The sequence below is a fragment of the Tachysurus fulvidraco genome, chromosome 21 (assembly GCF_022655615.1).
Source record: "Tachysurus fulvidraco isolate hzauxx_2018 chromosome 21, HZAU_PFXX_2.0, whole genome shotgun sequence".
In the NCBI taxonomy this organism is placed as follows: Eukaryota; Metazoa; Chordata; class Actinopteri; order Siluriformes; family Bagridae; genus Tachysurus; species Tachysurus fulvidraco.
Genome location: NC_062538.1, coordinates 16,448,596 through 16,471,212, shown reverse-complemented (window position 1 = coordinate 16,471,212; position 22,617 = coordinate 16,448,596). Strand labels below are relative to the sequence as shown.

The 22,617-nt window shown below is 36.6% G+C and overlaps 1 long non-coding RNA gene across 1 annotated transcript; it reads left to right on the top strand.

The window, feature by feature from the left end:
- Nucleotides 1–9,591: 9,591 nt before the first annotated feature.
- On the top strand, nt 9,592–21,701 carry LOC113663775. The gene is made up of 3 exons (XR_003445537.2): nt 9,592–9,730; nt 20,242–20,347; nt 21,399–21,701. It is a non-coding gene; the product is annotated as an uncharacterized LOC113663775 (long non-coding RNA).
- Nucleotides 21,702–22,617: the final 916 nt, after the last annotated feature.

Genomic DNA, 22,617 nt, shown 5'->3' with positions numbered 1-22,617 from the left:
AATCATGTAGACATCATGGTTTAGTAAAAATCTAAGATTTATCAAGCAATGGCTTATACGATAAATTCATGTATCTTTCATTAGTTGGAATATAAAAATATTGGAATATAAAAATAAATCTCCTTTATTTCCACTTAAATTGTCATTTCTAAATATGTCTGCAGCTTTTTACTACACCATTTGTAGCATAGCCAGTGAGAGTGATCTCGGTTGTCTTTTGGGTTTTTATTGTGCACAAAATGTCTTTAAAGATAAAGAAAATTGAACTTGTTGCTGAAAGAATAATTTTTTTTGACCATCAGCTGCTTAAGTAAACTCAGGGTCACTATCTAACACTTTCTGGGTCTGAGTAATAATAAATCACAGACAAAATGTTCTCTCTCCTTTTTTATTTATTTTTTTAACAATTTTATTTTTAACCTGTGCTACATTCTGTCAAACTAACAATATAATAACATGCTTTATTTTTATATTTATGTCTGTCGCATGTCAACGTGGCATTATTGTGCATTCTACTGCCTTTCTGTATGTGTGTTAATATATGCGTATATCTATGCTGTTCTGCTTTTTCCTGCCTAAAATCATATTATAATCTTCCGCATTGGCTTAATAAAAGCTCAGCACCTCCTTACAAAACTAGACGAGCCCTCAAATATTCAGATATTCAAAAATATTCAGATAGCACCTCTCTGCAATAATCTCTCCACACTGCGTATGAGCACTGCACCAGGTTTTATTTCATCCACACAAGGAATAAAATAAGATATTCATAAGCCACAGTCAATAAAACAATATAAACAGGAGATCTCATTTTAGATGCGCTTACTTTCCAGGAATTGTTTATATTACCTATATAACATGTGATGTGACATTCAGAATTAAAGCACTCCTAAAGACTAAAGAAAAGCAGAAAAAGATGTGCAAGGAATAGATTTGTTTAATTAGGAAGAAAACTAGTAAATGATCGCATTATATTCCTATTAACAATACTAATATGAGTTTCATAAATGTCTAGTTCATATTCCTGTCATACAATGGATTTTATATTACATTTACAATATTTAAAAGTTCAATAGAACTTTGTTGTTGTTGTTGTGGCCGCTCGGCTGATGGACGGCTGATGGAACGCTGTGGATTATCCGATCTGAAAAACCCTCCCATTTTATCCGGGTTTGATCCCAGCACTGAGAGTTAACCTATCAGTGTCAGGGTTGGTCACCTGCCCTAGAGAGCATGTAGAAATATATGAAGAAACCGAAAAGAAAAGGTTTAAGCCATGACCTCAAAACAAGTAATTATGTAGCTGAGAAATCCAGAGTGCATTTTTAAAAACTGAACTCTGGGACAGATTGATTGTTCATGTGTACATCAGTCCAAAGACTCTCGACTCCGCTTCCATCTCTTTCTGCTTTAAAAAATCCTAGTCATTTATCTATTTTCAGAACTGCTGACACGGGGTCACAGGGTACCTGCGGCTTATCCCCAGGGCACAAGGCAGGGGACACTCTGGATCTGGTTCCAGTCCAATACAAGATACAATCTCATACACACACATACTCATACTATAGACAATTTAGAGATGCCAATTAGATTAACTGACTGGGAATCCGTAATAGCTGGAGGAAACCCCCAAGCATGGGAAGGACATGCAGGGTGGAGGTGGGAAACGAACCGTGAACTCCCCCTGCCCCAACCACTAAGCCACCATGCTAGCGGCTAGTCAATCCTGTTCATTCCATTCAAGAACAACTCTTTACCTGTCATGTAGAAAAGACACCCTTGCTCTTTTGTCTGAACAGAAACTGGCCCAGTGAGTTGTGGACATTACTGTAATGGTCTATAGGTAGGCTGGCCCCTAACTCCATTTGTAACATGCCACATAAAACAACGAGTGACTACAAATTATACACATTACACTATAATTTCACTAGTGAGCGACAAAGCGACAACCGACTGTTCGACTTCTCTCTTCACGCGTGACATTGAGCCATGATTTAATCAACAGCGACAAGTGACAAACTGACAAGCGATATTTCAAGTGAGATTTATTCAATGCAAATTAGGTCTGAAGCAGCAAATCCAAATGATTGTCAGGATTCAAATGATTCCTCAGAGAAGTCCAGTGGTCCTACAGTATGATCCAACTTTGTCATTCACAACGTTAGTTCATGCCTGCATTTATGTTCCATTTTCCAGTGAAGGATTTCAGATTTTTTGTGACTAACAATGTTTGATTTTCTGCTCCTAATATCTCAGAGATTACGTCATTAAATGCTTACTATGGGGCAGTGGTGGCTCAACTGGTTAAGACTCTGGGTTGTTGATCGGAAGATCAGGGTTCAACGCCCAGCACAGCCAGGCTGCCACTGTTGGGCCCTTGAGCAAGGCCCTCAACCCTTCCTGCTGTATCATAGCTGCCCCTGCACTCTGACCCCAACCTCCTCAGTTGGGATATGTTTAGAAAAGAATTCCACTGTGCTGTAATGTATATGTGGTGATAATAAAGGCTTCTATGCCCCGTTCAATGCTTACTAAGAAATAAATCTAGCAGTGAGGACATGGCTGAGTCTCTTCCTTTAAGAACATTGTGATTCTTCACTGTCACAACTATAAAGACAACTAAAGCTTGGAAGAAAGCAGCAGCAACCTTTAATGCCTCCTTTCAGTGTATGTAGCTAGTGCACACTGATTACACATTATTTATTTGATGTTTAGCTAGACAGCCTTCTGCATTTCCCAACAGAATTAAAAATAATACAGACAGGACACATATGAGACGACATTTGCGGGTGCTACTAGCTGAAGAAGGACAGGCAAAAGTGTTTTGTGTTCAAATGCTGCATCATACAGGACTCCACGATTCTTACAGATTTCCTGACTCACATCAGGGGTTAATAGAAACACCGTCAGCATGCTCATGAATTCCAATTCATACGTTACAATAGTTACAATTAGATTATGATTACAATTCTTTGTGCATAGAGTACAGATAAATTGTACTGTCTTTTCTTAAATGATGTTTCTGAAGTTGGTTCAAGCAACATTTGGATGCTAATTATTCATTTTTTACTAAGCGGTGATAACGGGTAGGAAAACGAGGTATTCGTATTCATGCCTTTTTAAACCAAGTCATTACATATTAGATTTCTGTTTTGTTTTTAGCTCTAAATGTCTTCTAATTTTCTGAAATTTATTTGATCCTAATAATAATAATAATAATAATAATAATAATAATAATAATAATAATAATAATAATAATAATAATGTTGTTGTTTCTCAGTTCAGATACTCACTGATTTAAACAACAGGAAAAACATCAGGGATAAAATGTTTTTTCTTTTCTTTCTTTGCAATATGTAAATATGTAACCTATATCTGACTTTAAATTAATAATGATTAATTGATTAATTGGTTTGGCTTCAAGTGATCAATAAATGAGGCACTAAAAATGTGCTCCGTTGAAGACACTGTTGTGTGAACACAGTGTGTTCTCTTGCCCTTGATGGTATGTATTCTCATTATGGACATATGGGGTAATAATGGGGTAATGAGGAGAGCAGTGCAGAGCCTCTAATTAGCTAAATTTGGATGGGCTGAATGTGCATTCTAAGGAAATCTGAACAACAGATCACAGACTTTGGACAGTATTGATCTCACACGTAATGACTAAGCTTGCCAGGGTGTGTGGGTGTGTGGCTATGACAAATGAAGTTTGCTATGTGCAAGCAGGATAAAAATGTGTACTGCACTAGTTCTTCATTTCTAATATCTGTTATATGTCTGTTTTTATGTAAACTGCTCTGACTTTTATATATATTTTATACATATTTTACTCCAACGCCTCTTATTGAAAAATCATTCTAATGTTGAATATATCAGCTAGGGCTGCTGTGAAGTCGATTGTCGAGACTAGTCAAGTTTGGGTCAAGAACAAGTCTTATTTAAGTTGAAGCAAAGTCAATAGCAAGATCAAAATGCAAGCTGGTCAAGGTTGAGCTTCAAATGCTTCAACTAGATGACTTCATCTGTGCATTTCACCAGTGATTAAGTTATGGTTGTTTTTTTAATCCAGAAATTACTACCTGTCAGACATTGACTCAGACCATACTTATATAAATTTATACAGACTACAATAAATTCCAGTAAAGTTCAAGGACAAATAATAATAATAATAATAATAATAATAATAATAATAATAATAATAATAATAATAATAATAATAATAATAATAATAATAATAATAATAATAATAATAATAATAATAATAATGTAGGGGGGCATGGTGGCTTAGTGGTTAGCATGTTCGCCTCACACCTCCAGGGTTGGGGGTTCGATTCCCGCCTCCGCCTTGTGTGTGTGGAGTTTGCATGTTCTCCCCGTGCCTCGGAGGTTTCCTCCAGGTATTCCGGTTTCCTCCCCCGGTCCAAAGACATGCATGGTAGGTTAATTGGCATCTCTGGAAAATTGTCTGTAGTGTGTGTGTGTGTGAGTGAATGAGAGTGTGTGTGTGCCCTGCGATGGGTTGGCACTCCGTCCAGGGTGTATCCTGCCTTGATGCCCGATGACGCCTGAGATAGGCACAGGCTCCCCGTGTCCCAAGAAGTTTGGATAAGCGGTAGAAAATGAATGAATGAATAATAATAATAATAATAATAATAATAATAATAATAATAATAATAATAATAATAATAAGTCTGAGATAAGTCTAAGTCAATACACCTTGACACTTGTGGGGTTTGAATTTAACTCCACCATGTGTGTTTGGAGATTGTGTGTTCTCCTTGTGCGTCTGGATACTTCACATTCCTCCATCAGTTAAAAATCAAAGACATGCATTGTAGGCACTAAATTGTCCGTAGTGTGTGAATGGGTGTGTGAGAATGTGTGTGATTGTGATTGAACTCTGTTCTAGTCCCTAGAATGGACTCCATGTTCCCTGCAACCATGTGTAGGATTAGCGGTACAGGAAATAGACAGAGGGATAGATATTTTCTCACTGGCATAATCTCTTTCCTTGTCAATCACAGATACAAGCCAACTGTGGCTGCCTGTATGTTTAAGTATACAGAAGAGGGAAGATAGAACAAGTGTTTGAAAAGATTAGCTGGCTTCATTTGTCTCAGAGGTAGCGAGTGTTAGCCAGGGGACAAGGGAGAGCTGGGATAACTAAAATGTTCTCCTCAGCTGGTGTTAAGGTCAGTTTAGAAACAATCATCACTGCTGACAGCGTAGCCTTGGAATATAAGTTCTTCCAGATATGATGATGCTGTTCATCAGTGTTTTTGCTTGTTATAATAATAATACTTATTTTATAAAACACTTTAAAAACAGCTACAACTGACACAAAATAAAATATATATAAAATAAGGAGGAAAAAACCTTCCAAAAGCAAAAGAATATAAATGTGTTTTTAGTCGGGTTTTAAACACGGAGGCTGTACAGTCGGCGCCTGATTAACATACAGTGGCAGGTTGTTCCACAATCTAGGGGCAGCAACAGAAAAGACTCTGTACCCTTTAAACTTCCTGATTGATTTCTGTGTTCAAAAACAAATAAAATAACTTTAAACTGTACCCTAAAATACACAGGTGGCCAGATTCTGTGTAATATGCTTGTTTTCTTGCTTCAGTTAAAAAACATGTAGCAGCATTTTGAATCACCTGGAGGTGAGAGAGTGAAGACATAAAGTACATTTCAATAGTCTAACCGATATGTAATAAAGACATAGATTACCATCTTAAAGTTCTGCCTGGACAGCATTAGTCTGATTTGTGCTACCCATCATAAATGAAAGAAACTAGACTGTCCAATTTGAACTCTACATCCATTTTGAAATCAAATCAACAGGAGGACATTTGGTAGAGCCACTGGGGCAAGCAACATCATCTCTGGGTTGCTATCTTGCTATAAGAGTAATGCGCCTAAGACCGAGCCCTGTGGAACTCCACAGAACAAATCAGCATGAGAGGAGTCAAAGCCAGCTAGACCTACTGAAAATATTATATTGTCTAAATAGGACCTAAACCAATCTAAGGCTGTACCACAAAAACCCACAAGTTGATGCAGGCAAGATATTAAAATATGGTGGTCCACTGTATCAACACAAGAATCACGAAGTCACCGCATCAGACGCTATAAGATCATCATTAAAATCCCTTATCAAATGCTTTATACCCATTTACTATCACCAGTCAAGTCTTTCATTTCTACTACCCAGTTTGGAAACGTTTACATACTTTAGTTCAAAATGAATTACACCAACCTTGTGCTGTCATGGAATGATGCATTGTTAATGACAAACATCCTGGCTTCCTGAGAAAGAGAAAATATTATGATCAAAATCTTAATTCTTTTCTTTTGTAAGGTTTATACAGTGGTATACAATGCTTAAATTATATAACGCAAGAAATAATAATTAAAAAATAATACAATACAAAACCAAACAAACAAACTGTCATCAATATTTTGACCATCACTTTATTAGGAATACCTGCTTACCTGCATATTCATGTGATAGTCCAATCATTCAATCATGTGGCAGCAGTGCAATGCAGAAAAAAAAAAACATTATACAGGTAAAGAGCTTCACTTAATGTTAGGGAAAATTGATCCGTACTAGATTTGCAGATTTTTCAGACATTGCTAATATCAAGGGATTTTCAAATGTTGTAGTTTTCAGCTAACAAATTAAGCACTCTTTACAACCGTAGTGAGCAGAAAAGCATCCCAGAATCGCATCATGTTGCAGATCGGCTGCAAGAAGTTCACAGTGGGTTCCAGGCTTGATGGTGAGATCAGATCAGCTAGGACCTGACGTATTTGAGACACAAAAATAGCATTAGCTAATAGCAAAAATAGAATTAAAGGCTATGCATCTTATCAAGTCAGGTGGGTTTTTATTGTCATTTCTCTATATAACTTTTGTATACATTGGATGACAGTCCAACACATAACATCACAAAAGATTATACAAAGTTGAAATAGTGAACAACAGAAACACAGAACAGATCAATAAATACAGAACATCGGGTATTAACGATAAACCCTTTAGGGAAATACATACTGTATAGCGTTCCACGGATATAGCTACGTCCAACTAGCTTTTTAGTGTAGTGTGCAGTTTGCACTGGTGTCTAGACTAAGCAGATGTTTTTAATACAGTGTCTCGTGTAAAAATGGGATGACGAATAAGATAAGCTGTCTGTAGCAGGAAGAAATGTGGAATGATGAGGTGAGAAATCAGAAATCCTTGCTAGAGCCGTTATGGACAGTCATGATCAGAAAAAGCACGAAGAAGCGCTCCATCTGACAGAAGATTATCATCAGAAATCTAAAATACACAGCTTCTGTTCTTCTGCACTCCAAGCTAAGCCGAAATACTGCTTATCAGATAGAAAGCACAAAGTGTTCACTGCACTCTGCCTGTCTGCATGAACATACATTACATGTGCATTAGGGATGTAACTAAATATGGAAGCTTCATTCTGAATGAACAGATAATGCGTTCTAAACCGGTCCAAAGGATGGTGCACAGTTCACATCAAGAAGGTGGATTGGTGATTTTAAGGTGCAAGCAAGAGACCAGGTAGTGTCATTTAGAGCACACCGAGAAACTGTCTAGTGTTCGTTCGGTTTGTTTCTATTTTGGAAAATATTAACTGAATCTGTTAGAAAAATATTGCATAGAACAGGTGTGTAAAAAAAGGCATACACAAAGTTAAAAAACGAAACAAAAAAACACCACGATCCAAGATCTCAGCCGGTGTGTTTATTGTGACATGTCTGTCATGGTGTGTCTCCCAGGTGTTTTGTTTTTGTTCGTAATTAGCTAGACTGTTTATACCCCATTGTCGCAGTGCTTATGTCATGACATTTTTCGCATGTTTTCCTGTTGTTCAGAAAGTACTTTTTGGTGTCATGATTCAGCCCGGACTTTGGCCACGTGCAGTTGTTTGTTTACGTTTCTCGTCACGTCTCTGCCCTGCCTTCGTTTGCTCCTCCCTGTCACCACACCTGCTCCTCATTGTTTTGTATTTAAGTGTGCTGCGTTGCCGATGGCAGCGCGGAATCTACTGTTGTCTTTGTCCAGTCTTTTCTGTGTTATGTTTCATGTTTTCCGTTATTAAACCTTGTTATTTTTCCCATCCTGCGTTTGGGTCCCCTTTTATCCTGCGTTCATGACACCTGGTTTAAATCCCTGTCTGTTTCCTTGTGTTTGAGTATAGATTATTTATGCCTGTTTCCGGCTGCCTTTTCTCTGACCCTAGTGTCTCTGATTATTGCCTTCTGCCATTTTCCTTCCGCTGCTTTCCCGCTTTTTAAAGGAAACTTAGAGTTTGAATTTGTATATAAAACAATACCATATTACATATTTATATGTTTTAAAATTTCCATTTATAGGGGGTTTAAAATTTCAGTTAAGGCTACACTTTTTTTTTTAATTTATTTCAATTTGAACACAGATATGTATATTTAAAATACATGCTATGTCTTTCTTTGTGACTGTACAGTATGTGTTATAAGGGCCAATGAATAGTATAAGCTTGGAAAGAGTGATAGAACAGAATAATGAAAGACCTTATATTTCTTCTTGCATTTTTCAGAACCTTCTTCTTCTTCCTCTGTCTTGTTCTTCTACTAATGAATTTTTCTTCTTCTTTCTGTCTTCTTCATTTTCTTCTTTTCTGTCTTCTTCTTTTTCTTGTCCTGTCTTCTTTTTTTTCCTGTCTTTTATCGCCGCACGTACATCGTCCTGAAGTCGTTTCTATCCTCTTACCCTCTTATTATTTCTTCCCTACTTTTATCAGCTCTACTCTTCATCTCTACTCATTTAATTTCAGATCCTCTCTTTTCTTCTCTGCTTTTCTCTTCTCTCTATAACCGATGGCCTCTTGACTTACGCTTCCCTCGTTCTCAACAATCGTTTTGCTTATGCTAATTTCTTATCACTTCACTTATATCGCATGTGCCATGAATTCATTTTCATGCTCATTTCTGTTCTCAGGAATCTTCACACTTCTGTTTTCTTCACTTTTGTTCTTCTGCTCTGCTTCTTTTTCTCATCTCCACTTCTGTCATTTTGTCATTACGTTTTAAATTAATGTCTCCACTTTTCTCTTTGTGGTTTCATTGTCTTCCTGTGTGTCTTGTCCTAGTGAATTGGTGATAAAACACACACTCTTGGGATTTAACTCAATCTCCTTCAGCCTGTGCTGTTTCCCTGAAGAGAAGCTTGGAGCTGTTGATCCATGTGTCGTGCTACTTAACCTCATTATTCAAACATGTCCCGGATATCAGTGCAACATGGCTGTTTGGATTATGATGAAGATAATTTAGTGTTCGTCACAGAACTATTCGGTGTGAACGCAAAACTCCAGCATAGCTTTAGATAGAGTGTTTTAACTCTTTCTCTTTCTCTCTTCGTTTCTGAGATAGTTCCCTAAAGTAAGTGTAAAAAAAACAAAAAACTTGACCCAGTGAATGCAACACACACACATACACACACACACACACACAGTGTCAGAATCAGGACCATGGAACAGTCAATGAAGGTTGGGTTTTACCAGGTATTAGTGCTGTCACTCGGTGTGTGTGTGTGTGTGTGTGTGTGTGTGTGTGTGTGTGTGTGTGTGTGTGTGTGTGTGTGTGTGTGAAAGAGAGAGGTGAAAAGCATTCCCAGGAGTCTCGTTACCTCAAAGGTCTCAGAGATTGTTTAGCGGTCAGGGTTAAGGTCAGTGCTGGAGCTCACACACACACACACACACACACACACACACACACACACACACACACACACACACACACACACACACACACACAATCCTTATCACTACTTTATATATACAGGTAGTCACTGCATGGAGTTTGATTTTAATAAATCAGTTTTATTGTCATCATTTTATACATGTGTCATTTAGATTTAAATATAAAATATTTGTTTATTAAAGTTGTCAGACAGCTGATCAGAAGGTTGTGAGTTTGAATACCAGGTTCATCATGGTGTTGGACTGTTGATCATAATGTTATGAGTTTGAATCCCAGGTCCACCACGGTGTTGGACTCCTGATCGGAAGGTTATGAGTTTAAATCCCAGGTACACCAAGCTGCCACTGCTGGGTCCTTGAGCAAAGTCCCCAATTGCTCAGTTATATAAAAAGTGAGATTTTAAGTTTGTGTCTGCCAAATTCCATAAACATGTTTGTTAGTAAATATATTAATTAACATCTAGGGGTTGAACAAAATTTCATATTTAGCTTAATAACCTAAGAATTATTTGATTCCAGAACCAGAACTAAGAGAGTGGAGAAAAACACATTAAAAGCAAAGAAACAAGGAAACGGACACTGCAAACTATTATTAAATGAAATTATAAAATGAAAAGACAGGGTTTCTCCACCTCCGGCCTGTGTGTCTCAAAAACTTGACATTTCTGCTCATATCTGCTAATTTCTAGCTCATTTCTGGCTATGATGTCTGTGTTTGTCATGCAGACACTAGTTCGCTCTACAACACTGCCATCATAGCCAACACCAGAAGTGAGGATCAGAAATCTCAGGATGAAGACAACAGACAACCAACCATACTAGAAATTCCAACACAGCTTAGGATTACAGAATGATTACTGACTGTTCTCACACCTAATGAGTGAATGCTAGGAATGTGCAGAGCTGTGAACATGTTATTATGTTATTATAAACCTAGCACATTGCTGTGTTGCTCAAAGTGGTATCTGGGTGTTAAAAGGGAAGTTAATAGGGATCAGGAGATTCTCTTGATAAGGCTATTTTTGCTGAAATTATGTGTAGACATCGTCATCCATCCATCCATCCATCCATCCATTCATCCATCCATCATTTAATACTACACAGGGTCACAGGGAACCTGGAGTCTTTCCCAGGGAACTCAGGGCAGAAAGCATGATGTTTCAAAGTGGTAGCCTAGTGGTTAAGGTGTTGGGCTACCAATCGGAAGGTTGTGAGTTCGATTCCTACGTCCACCAAGCTGCCACTGCTGGGTCCCTGAGCAAGGCCCTTAACCCTCAATTGCTCAGTTGTATAAAAAAATTAGATAAAATGTAAGTCACTCTGGATAAGGGTGTCTTACATTCTAAATGTAAGATGCATGAGACACCCTGGATGAGGTGTTGGTCCATCACAAGACACAATGACACACTACAGACAATTTGGAGATTACCATTCTATACAGTTAATTGCTTTGGACTGGGAGGAAACCATCAAAGCACTAGGAGAACATACAAAGACCCCGCATGTTCACACAGGGCAGGAAATTCTTTTTTGTAGGATTTTATGTTACAGGGATCTTATATAGGGAGTATACAGTACACTCAAAGCCATCCTTCTTTCTCAATCAGATGTTTATCAGATGTTTCGATTATTTTTAAAACTTTAACCCGTTCAACCATTTTCATCTTGATTTGTCCTTCTGGATCTTATCTACCTGTGTTTGTGAGTGAGACTAAGGAAGACACGAGAAAGTCGGCTTTGTTCGCTTCATATTCCAAATGCACAAGATTCCATTCACTTTAAATCAATGCGCTTGATATGGAATAAAACGACAAAAGTAAATATTCAGGATTGAAATAAATGGGAAATAACGATTTTAGCTTCCTGAACATTTTCGCATGGAGAGAATTAAAAAAAATTGGAGATGCAAGAAACAGGTGCTGCAACAGATAACTCATAGTAAACAGGTGGTTTACACAGTCACGCACACACGCACACATACAGAGAGAGGGGGGAGAGAGAGAGAGAGAGAGAGAGAGAGAGAGAGAGAGAGAGAGAGATTTCTATCTTTCAGGTTTAAAAAATATGGCAAACTCAAATCAAGCATAAGATACAGTCGCACTTAGAAGTGACACATTAAAACCAGCCAGATGCTCTGTGTATGTGGGTGTGTGTGTGTGTGTGTGTGTGTGTGTGTGTGTGTGTGTGTGTGTGTGTGTGTGTGTGTGTGTACGTATTTTTTTTATATATACTAAAGAATATTTTTAATATTTAATAACATAGAAGCTTTGAGTCATTGATTGAAGATTTCTACTTAACCTTAACCTTTGTATTGAGCATCAAGAACATTTGTCTACATTATAGATAGAAAAAATACAACGAATACGTCGTAATAGAGATTAGCAAATGCTGATTATTTTGCACTGTTTGTATCGTTATTATGCATTCATTTTTTTTTTTTAAATGCCATCATTTTTGAAAAACCCTAAAATGTAAAATGATTTCAATCTTTAACACGTTTGTCAGCTCATATTTTTCGATGACTTTCAATGAGACCTTGAGTTCCAGAGTAGGCTAATCTGCCTCTGATGCTCCTGAAACACATATATGTTAATCACATCCCTACATGATAGTCAGTCCCCAGAGTGGCATCTTAGGGCCTTTTTTACACCTGGTCGCTTCATGTGTTTTCTCTGATCCGATAGCTATCTGATTTGTTAAAACTGTTTACATTAGGCCACATAAATGCGTCTTGGCAAATCGGATATCAATCTGATCTTTTTACTCCCGCCCAATAGGCAAATATATTTGACCTCATTTCCGGTGTAATTGAAATGGAACACGCTTTGGTGTATGCGGTTGCTACAAAAAACAGCATTTACCGTTTGCTGCATTGGTGGGAAAACATATTTGTTTCTGGCACGATGCACGACTCGCGAGTCACCTGCGAGTGACGTACTTCCGTTTGGGAGGAGTATAGCGCTGACGTATGTGGCTTGAACAACCACATGCATTTACACCCGTCCAGTTTCATCTGAAATGCGTCCCAGACCACCTCCTGAAGGGGTTTGAGCAATCGGATTTATATCCGTCTCGAAACCGTTTCAGAGGGCATTTACACCTGGTCCTTTTACCATCGGATAGCTATCTGGTCACAGAAAACGCATGAAGTGACCAGGTGTAAAAACCCCCTTAAAGGATCTATTGTACTTGTAATACTTTTTCGATTTGAACTACTGCTGATATACATTGGAGGGTGTGTTAACATTTTAGTGGCCTTCAAACATTGTCGCCATGGAGGACTCACCTGTGTTTAACTACGTATGCACCTTTGTTTCATTAGGAAAGTGTAGGTTTAGTTTCTGTGTTTCTAGTGCTAGTTCTGATTCTTAGTGGTTAGCATGTTTGCTTCGCATCTCCAGAGGGCTTAACTCCCAGTGTCAGGCTGTATATGTGGAGTTTGCATGTTGTCTCTGTGCTTTTGGTGCTTTTCTTTGGGCACTCTGTTTTCTAACACCAGACCAAAGACATGCGCTTTTGGCATGTTGGCTGGCTCTATAGTTAAGGCATTGGGTGTCAGGATCTAAGCCGGATTTTGGCCATGTGCCTTTTGTTTACGTTTCGTGTTCACGTGTCTGCCCTGCCCTTCACGTGTCTATTCCTTCCCACCTCAGCACACCTGTCCCTTACGTATCTAATTGTCTTTAGTATTTAGCCGTGGAATCCTTGTCTATACTGCATTTGGGTCTGTTGTATTCCCCGCATCGTGACTTTGGGTTATTGATTAAAAGGTTAGGGGTTCAAGAACAAGGCCCTTAAACTCTCAATATAAACAATAGTATGCTAGTATTCCTGTCCAGAACTGCTGATTCAAGGTATCCTGACTCTCACCCTTTCTTTTAAGGATATTCCACAGGTTCTCAGTAGGATTGAGGTCAGGGGAGACTCACAGAAGACTCATTTATTCATAGCAACCAAAGGAGTCAATGTTCTATTTGTTGCAGTAGCATGGGATGGTGTGTCCTTCAGGAAATACATCTATATATGTTTTTTAAAAAGACATCATTTTTTGACACCATGTCTTTTTGACAAATCAGGAACCCTAAATATCTCAGACCAAATTATCACTCCAAAGCTTTCTTGCTGATATTGGAACGATCGTTCATTCTGAAAAGTTCATGAGCATCAACCTGTAAGGTAGAGCATAGAGTACAAGTGTTCTTTAGTATCGAGTCAAACCTCACATTCCTTCATTTGAATCAGGCAAAATGCATTTACTGTGTGAGATTTAACCTACAGCAGTAACACTTTATGGTTTTGTTAAGCTTCTTTATAATTGTGATACTGATGGAAATCATATAAAAACTGTTTCTTGTCCATGTTGAATGCAATGAAAAACGCATCATGATTTGAACTTCATTGAAGTTTCATAACTTTTTATAGCTGCAAAAGACTGTTTGAAACTACCGTTAAAAGGTCAAGCGTTTAGAAGTTTTTTTTGTTTTGTCTTACATCTTTTTGAAAAAGATATCACAAAAGATATCATGTTTTTTGGAAGAATATAACCATCATACTCGCAAGCCCTCCTCCCTCTTCTCTTTCTCTCTATCTCTGACTATACATCGACGGTCTTTTATTTGTGGAGGATTTATTTTAGAAGCCCAATAGCCTTGGACTGCACTGCTGTTATTGTAATCGTTGTAAAACCCATTGGTGGCCTTGAGTGCTTTTTAATGGACTCCTAAGTGGCTGAACCTGCAGCGCCAATGAATCGCTGTGGTTATCCCCTCGTTTGTTTAGGGCACTAAATGCTAGCTCGTGTTCTGTATCCACATTTCAGCCAGTGGAGAGAAAAGATGAAAGAAAAGACCAATTAATGAAAAATGGACCTTCGGTTGGAACGGATCATAAATCCTTTAGAGTCCATGAGAACACATACGGACACATGTAGAATTGTTATGTTTTTCTCCTGAGAAGAAAAGCAAAAAGGAAGGAAACCAAACAGAAGGAAGCCAAAAACCTGAATGTTGTTGGATCCAGGTTAAGCATTGAATGACTTCAAATGTCACACTCCACAATCTTGGTTAATGAATCCTATAAAAGTAGCTTTAGGACAGGGCTCAGGGCTTTAGGAACTTGATTTTGAAAGTTTGTACATAGCCTAGGAGAAGCGATATATTAATAATTTGAAAAAAAAAAAAAAAGATAGTCTTTTTTCCACACAAACTATGGAGCTTCTATCTTCAAAGTAAATAATGATATTAAATCAATTTCTTTTCTTGGAGATGCCCCAAGTGCTTGTTCCTAAGCAAATTTGAAGGCGTTTCAAAATTATCCAACAGAGGGAAATAATTAACATCTGACACTGAAAGCTAAGAATCTGACTAATTTTATATCAGACTTGCAATGATAAAAAAAATTCATTTGTTTATTCATTTGCTGATTAAAAATATTGGATAAGTTAACAGTATAATAATAATAATAATAATAATAATAATAATAATAATAATAATAATAATAATAATAATAATAATAATAATAATAATAATAATAGTCACATATATTATTATTATTATTATTATTATTATTATTATTATTATTATTGTTGTTGTTATTATTAACTAGCTTGATCTCAGTGTTTGCTATAATAAACCCAATAGCTCAGTTTCTCAGTGGCGATTCGTCAAAAATGGAGCCAAACAGACAAACGATAAACAGTAATTTATGACGCTTTATAAGATTTCAGGGTTCTTTATTGATATATGATTTAAACATAGCTGAAAAAAAAAAAAATACTAAATACCCTGAATTCTAATTGCCTTTCATTTAACAATTAAGAGTTTCAACACTTTTAAATGAGGACGTCTGACTAAGTTTTAATATAATTTAATATAAGTGCTAATTACGTGGATATATACAGTATATCAGCTAACAGGAAGAAAACTACCAGTTTAAAGGTTTGTTATACAGTTAGTTAACAATCCGAAGAGATTTAATTTTATAACACAGGCACATTTACAATATTATTCAGTTAGGAACATGACACTTTGTGCTCAGGTCTTCATCAGTAAACATTTGAAGATTTTGGCTGGAAGGAATATGTCTGTTATGTACTCAGAAATTACTCTGACCTGTTAGTTCCTCAGGAGCTATTGGTTGCTTCTACAAACTGTTGTAGAAAGGATGTTATTTACATTTACATTATTTACATTTACATTATTTACTGTTCAGTGTCAGTATGAGGATGGGTTACCTTCTGAGTCTGGTTCTTATACCAGACCTTGGCTAAATCATACCTAAGGTCAGCTCATTTAATCCTTTATCAAATTACGTCAACAGAAAACACTGTCCTTTAATTAATGCTTTATTTATTTATTTATTTATTTATTTATTTAATTGATTCTGGACATATACAGTATATCTATATATTATTTTTGTTTAGATAAGAAAATAAATAAGATTATTTCTTTTCAAATATTTAAGAATTTATTTTTACTATTCATTGCCACATTTTAAGCACACAGTTAGGAGCAGACAGTCCCACATCTTTGTGCTGTATCTGAAACTGGATCATACAAATAATATTATTATATTAACAATAATAATAATTCTTGAAAATATCTTGAAAATCATTGTGCTCTGTGGAATGTTCTGCTTAATGCAAGGGTGGTTCTAGCCAGTTATATTAGGGTGAGATTGTACAAATATTAGGAGAGCAATCAGTGGTAGTGACTCCAACATCTAATCCAGTTCTCCCCATATTAATCAATATTTACAAAATTCCACAGAGCCATAACTCTTTCACACACACAAACTTAACTACACTAAGGATACTCTTGACATAAAATATAAGGTTTTTTTTTCAAGCTGTGTTTTAGCCATCAGCATATAGTCGATGGTTTCCCCTGTAAGATACATTGTACAGTACATCAGGTTGTAACGACAGTCAAAGAAACATAATAGAATTTAATGTCGGTCAAATTATGGGCATTAGTTAGCTGCTGCACTGCAATCACAAATTGAGGAAAGTAGATAAACTTTCTAAAATGTCAGTATGGAGCTAGAACTTGTAAGCGTGTTGGATTGACAGTAGCATGGGGTGAGCAGTGATAAATTATTCTGCGCTGTGTGGGCGGGGTTGTGGGCGGGGCTGCTGCAGACAGATGATTGTCCATTGGCTGTAGGCTGCCCACCCAATCAGAAAATAGAATTCATGCTTGTATTTCTGTTATTTTTCCCTTTGGCAACAATTAAAAAAAAGTAAAATTTTGATGGGATGGGCAAGACCCAAATTTGGGTCTATTGTTGCCAGCTAAAGAAAAAAGACTGTATTTTTTTTCCTATAACACCATAAGCATTATTGTTTATTGTGTTACTTATTTATGAAATATTACATATTAATAATATTCTTTTATATGAGTTCTCAAAAAAAACTAAATTCATGCTTTTTATAGTGTGTATGAAAAGAATCATTCCTGGTGCTTTTTTTTGTTTGAACAGATAATGTTAATGATTTAAGAAAACAAAAAACAAAAACAAATTATTTATTTGCGATATTGCATTCTAATATAAAAACAAGCCTCAAAATATAAGAAGCTCTTAAGATGCTCTATAAGTTTTAAAATCCTAGATGTTGTCCATGTTGTTACCTTTTGAAATATTAACGCTTCTTGGTACTGGACTCAGTCTTTTGGACCCTGCTGTAGATTATCATTCTTGTACGGAGCTCAGAGAGCATGCTGGGATTTCAGACTCGTCTGTGTGTGTAGTGTTTTGCACTGATGTACCACTCTGTATTGCAGGGTTCCTTTTTTCGACCCTGTGGAGAGAACGAGGGATCAAACAGAGAAGTACAAAGCTTTTTTCTGTCTTTTCTCCTATGGGGAAAATGAAGAACAAGTTCAATAAGAAACTTTGAGCCATTGGAGCAAAAAAAGTATCTTCATGTTTTTTTCCTACTGACTACATTTTTCCCCAATATCTCATACTTCTTTATCATTTTGCTAAGTCTGTATTGTCTAGCGTACTCTCTTTTCTAACTCCCTTCCTGTGTTCTGTGTTTTTCTCATCCATCTTCATTAATAATGTAGGGCATGTACAAAATATAATACCAAATCTAATACTCGAATTAATACAGCATTAGAAACAATATAATGCAACATTGAAGCAATACAACATATTGCTATTTAAAATAATAACAATAATAATAATAAGTTGAATATGAGTGAAGTGACAATAGTGCAGTGGCCCATAGTGTGCAAAAGACACTAACAAACGTACGTAAAACACAGCAGCAAATCAGAATATTCAAAAACCCAAGACAGACACAACAAAACCAATAACTCGAACAAATGTGGAAATATGACAGCAAAAACAAAACAAAACAAAAGCACAAGGTCAAATTAACGCAAGAGAACAAAACCGAATATACAATGACAAATTTGAAAATATGAAAACAAAAACAAAAACACACGAACAAATCCAAAAACAAAATGACAAATTTGAAAATATGACAGCAAAAAACAAAAACAAAAAAAAAAACTAAAACAGATTTGAAAATATGACAGCAAAAAACAAAAAACAAAAGCACAAATTTCAAAATATAACAGCAAATACAAAAACACAAGAACAAAACCAAAAGCACAGAATGATTGTTTTAAACATATTTCAATATAATTCACTTTGTATTTCAGGCGCAAGCAGCTGGGACTGTTTTCCAATGGCTCAGTGTGTTAGTTACGTGGGTGGCACCATGGCACAGTGGGCAGCTCCTGGGTCTGAGGTTTGATCATGAACTCATGTAACTGTTTCATGTTCTCTTATACATATTCATGTGGGTTTCATTTGGGTTGGCTGGTTTTGCTAAATTGCTCCTAATGTGTGTCCCGTCCAGCATGTATTCCCACCTCAGGCCCAGTGTTCGCAGGCTGGCACCGGCTCCACCTGACTAGGATAAAACGCTCACTGAAGCTGAAAATTAGTTTAAACTAGCATATCTATAGCCTGGTACAGCGCTCAAGCATTCGAGTTTGTCTATTAATCCTTTCTCTTTCCCTGCCTCTCCCTCTCTCTCTCTCTCTCTCTCTCTCTCTCTCTCTCTCTCTCTCTCTCCTCTCTCTCTCTCTCTCTCTCTCTCACACACACACACACACACACACACACACACACACACACACACACAATGTTTGCTGAGGTGTAATATTCATGTCTGGTGCAACATTTCCCTCCAGCATGTTTTAACAAATCTGTAATAGCAAAATAGATTTTTGGCTTCCGGGTCTGTGTTGGTGTGTGTGTGCTTGTGCATGCACAGTATGTGTTCTTCAATTTCACCCTTCTTTCCCTTGAACATGTTCACCTACCTTGTATTTCACCCTGCTTTTTTCTCCAGAGATCTGCCTTCTTACTTTTTTAATTGAAGACGAATGGAGCAGCGTTAAAGGCCCAGCTGCCTTAAATGTGTCACTTTGCATTATTTTAGATCATCTGTCTCTAATGCAATGGAGAAGGTGATATCTATCTATCTATCTATCTAGCTAGCTAGCTAGCTAGCATTATTTTAGATCATCTGTCTCTAATTCAATGGAGAAGGTGATATCTATCTATCTATCTATCTATCTATCTATCTATCTATCTATCTATCTATCTATCTATCTATCTATCTATCTATCTATCTATCTTCAATTTTAACATGACATTTGTATACAGTGTTAATAATGGCATCTTTTTGACACCTTATAGTCATTTTCCTACATCGTTCCTGGTCAAATCCTCATATCACCCCTTTGTTTTGATGTGGATAATTGTATAGATAAAGCGTGTTAAAAAAGCATTTTAAGCAAATTAAGCATTTTGATATTTTTTTAATATGAAGCAATCTGTGAGCTGAAATAGAACAATGTGGCTTGATGTAGTGGTTAGTATATCAGCCCCACAACTCCAATGAGGGATCATTGAGGGTCATTTTCCCACCTCCACCTAATGTGCACAGAGTTTGCATGTTCTCCCAGTGCTTTGGGGGTTTCCTCTGGATACACTGGTTTAGTTCTTCAGTCCAAAGGCGAGTGTTTTGTGTGTGTGTGTGTGTGTGTGTGTGTGTGTGTGTGTGTGTGTGTGTGTGTGTGTGTGTGTGTGTGTGTGTGTGTAATTGTGCCATGCCCCCCAAGTCCCCTGGGATAGTCAGGTTTAATGATAACAGAAAATGGATGGATGGATAGATGGATATGGATGGATGGATGGATGGATGGATGGATGGATGGATGGATCGATGAGGGAAAAAAATGCTCTAATTTACCGATTCATTCCTCATTTTTTTTGGTGCCATTTTTGTAAAACCATATTGTTTTTTTTTTTTTTAAAGAATTACATTAATAATCCACTTAATGAAATTGTTTTATTATAACATCCTTTTCTTCTTTTTATTTTCATCCAAGCCAAAATGTCTTCTTGTCTTTTTCAAACTTTCATTTTTGTAATCTCTGTTCAATTCTGCTGAAAGGTGAAGGGTTCAGCATCAGCAGACTGGGAAAATAAGCACTTGCATTCGAAAATCACAGTTCCGTCAGATGAATCACGTTGTAGAAACCTGGTGTGAGAAAATGCAGGTCAGTTTGTTTACACTAGTGAGTGGTTGTGTTTCAGGGAGGAGACAATACAGAAATATGTTCCAGTTCAATCACAGTCAAGTCACGTACCTCCTAAAAGAATTTGCTGTGAGATGAAACATCAAATGCACTGAACATTGGGCACTGGAACAAAACTGATTGGTTGAGTTTGCACATATTGCTTATTCAGGATGAGTCATTGGAGTCACTTCATTTGACTCTTATCTCCGCTTTATAATCATTTTTAAGGGATTTTTTCTACATGTATATTATTTTCCCGCTCACAGCATTCTATGATTAATAATATTGAAATAAAATTAAATTATCTATCTATAACATTTTTGTGTATAATTTCTGCATGTCTTCATAATAAAAACAAGAACATGGGCTGTACTAATGTCTATAAAGAGCCAGTCTGTTTTTCCAACCCTGCTGAGTCATTTTCAGCACCTGTTTTTCTTTTTTTTGCTGAAACCTACATAAATTTAAGGCATAAAGCCTATGACAGGCAATAACAATGTATAATGACAAAATACAAAGTACATGACAACTACTGCCTCATTAAGTGATCGAACTGGACTCATATTAAATGGTTATTCAAAGTAGACAGTAATTATTTCCAGTAGACTCATCTGTTAGTAGTGCAGCTGGCTCATGAATGTTATGTACTAGAATAAACTCATCTGAGTCGTGTGATGTGATTCATTCCTGATGACTCATTTCAGCAATTCATTCTTTTCAAAATCCTACGGGCTGTACGTGGGTCTGAACCTAAACTGTTAACTTTCAGACTAATTTCATTGTAGTTAATGAATAATCTATGAACATCTGTGGATGAATCACAATTGATTGGTTCCATATAATTCTTTGAAATGGTTTAAATGGAAAATTCTATTTTCTCATTCCAGCTTATTTTTTACTATTATTTTTTTATTATTTATTTTGAATTCATTCTTGATTGCCTTTACCTTGATATTATGTCACTCAAAGCAATCTGATGTCCTTACGTAACAAAAAAGTGTGAAACAACTGAAAATATGTCTTATTCTAGGTTCTTCAAAGTAGCCACCTTTTGCTTTGATTACTGCTTTGCACACTCTTGGCATTGATGAGCTTCAAGAGGTCGTCACCTGAAATGGTCTTCCAACAGTCTTGAAGGAGTTCCCAGAGATGCTTAGCACTTGTTGGTCCTTTTGCCTTCATTCTGCGGTCCAGCTCCAAACCATCTTGATTGGGTTCAGGTCTGGTGACTGTGGAGGCCAGGTCATCTGGCGCAGCACCCCATCACTCTCCTTCATGGTCAAATAGCCCTTACACAGCCTGGAGGTGTGTTTGGGGTCATTGTCCTGTTGAAAATGTGGTGTGTCCAAACTTTTGGTCTGTACTGTGTATATATATATATATATATATATATATATATATATATATATATATATATATATATATACATTTCAAATGTTTGTGAAATTTCAGTCAAACTAGCAAGGCCTCATCTTATTCTCAAGTTTATAAGTATACAATGAATAATCTGTACATCTCTAATTCTACAAACTATTTTTCCCATTTTTATTATGGTATTAATGGAATGTGTCACAAATCCCCTCACACTATGAGCCGAGCAGCACAGCAGCCTGCAGCGCTCCAGTGCTCCATTTCACTTCCACTTCTGTTCCTCATTGTTCTTTGTTTATTTATGTTTCCGTGTGCTTTTGTTTCGATTTGTGTCCTGTCTCTGCCCCTGTCTTTTCTGTCTCCCTTAAGTTTTAAGATTAAGTTCACCTGTTTTCAGATTCCTTCTTGAGTTCTGTATCTATTTAAAGCCATGTGTGTTGTCCTCGTTTTGACGTTTACATCCAGTGTGCATGTGTCTGAGACATTACCAAGCCTTTTCTTCCTTGCTAACTAAGCCTTTTCTTTTTCACTAGTGTCTGATATATAGATAAAAAATGCATTATTTAAAATATCGAGCATGGATTAACATCCTTCATTTTAAAGTCAAATTGTATTCTTATTCGTATTTATTTATTCTTATTTATTTTTTTGTTAATAATAACATTCTTTTTTCTCATTCCATCTCTAGTAAAAATAAATTCTATTCAGGTATGCTTTTCGTTCATTTTTGTGTCTATTTTATCCCTGACCTATTATAGCGTTGTGTGAGCATTCCACTCATTGTTTTTAGCATTTAAAAAAAAAAAAACATTTTAAGCCTGACACGCTGTAATTATTGCGGTAGCACAAGTATTAATCCGTGTATGAGCATCAGACAG